This window comes from Trichechus manatus, unplaced genomic scaffold, assembly GCF_000243295.1.
Source record: "Trichechus manatus latirostris isolate Lorelei unplaced genomic scaffold, TriManLat1.0 scaffold00012, whole genome shotgun sequence".
NCBI classification, from domain to species: domain Eukaryota; kingdom Metazoa; phylum Chordata; class Mammalia; order Sirenia; family Trichechidae; genus Trichechus; species Trichechus manatus.
Window position 1 is genome coordinate 1,369,224 of NW_004443948.1, and position 1,253 is coordinate 1,370,476.

Sequence of the window (1,253 nt, forward strand, 5' to 3'; positions counted from 1 at the left end):
ACCTAGGCTGTGGTATTTTCAATCACCTCATATGCTTGCAAAAGCTGGACAATGAATAAGGAAGACCGAAGAAGAATTGATGCCTTTGAATTACGGTGTTGGTGAAGAATATTGAATATACCACTGACTGCCAGAATAATGAACAGATCTGTCTTGGAAGAAGTACAGCAAGAATGCTCCTTAGCAGCAAGGATGGCAAGACTTCATCTCGTGTACTTTGGACATGTTGTCAGGAGGGACCACTCCCTGAAGAAGGACATCATGCTTGGTAAAGTAGAGGGTCAACGAAAGAGAGGAAGACCCTCAATGAGATGGAATGACACAGTGGCTGCAATGATGGGCTCAAGCGTGGCAACAACTGTGAGGATGGCACAAGAGTGGGCAGTGTTTCGTTCTGTTGTACATAGGGTTGCTGTGAGTCAGAACCAACCTGATGACACCTAACAGTAACAACATTTTCTTTATGATTGGGAAGGCACTTTTGTATTTTTACTCCTTGATAGTTATCAATCAGAATGTTTCATGTTTTGTGATATTCTAGTTGGCTTTAATCTGCACCAACTTCTTGAACTTTTTCAAAATTATCATTTTAAAGATCCACACCATTAAGTATTTTTAAAACTAGATCCTCACGTTTCCTAAAATACTTAAAATAATGATTTGCCTAAATTAAGTACATAACTTCAAGTGCTTAAATGCAAGATTCAGAATTGTCAGAAGACACCATAACAAATGAAAAGGATATTGAGATACATTTATTCTTATTTAGAAACCAACTTGACTCTATTAGGTTCTAATACCAAAAATATTATTAGAGAAAGCATGAAATGATAGCCAAATGGACCATCCAGACTATATTAAACTGTATATGTAGTGTTTTATGTATGAATAGTAGCCATTGATTATCTTCTAGGATACGTGGTAAAAGCTCATGTTTTAAATGAAGAAGTCATAAATTGCTAACTGTACCTCTTCAATTTAAAAGGATTTTTATTTGGGAGGTTGCTGCTACTACTGGTGAGGTCTCTCCAATTCACTCGCTGATATACTACAGCCATGCTTAAATGTGAGCTTAAGGTTGGTTAAGTGCTGGCAATTTTGTATTGTGCCCCAGAACTGCATGTTACTGTCAGAGGCATATAAGAAGCATGTAAATTGACTATTTTTCTGGCTTTTGGTTGTGATATATTAAATTTATTTGATGAAAAGGATCAAAATTTAATGCAACTTTAATGCCAAGCTTAAGAAAAAAA

At 36.2% G+C, this 1,253-nt stretch overlaps 1 protein-coding gene across 1 annotated transcript in view; it reads right to left on the minus strand.

The window, feature by feature from the left end:
* Positions 1–1,253, minus strand: part of EPHA3 (EPH receptor A3) — a 432,183-nt gene that overhangs the window by 6,659 nt on the left and 424,271 nt on the right. The gene's annotated exons all lie outside the window — the stretch shown is intronic.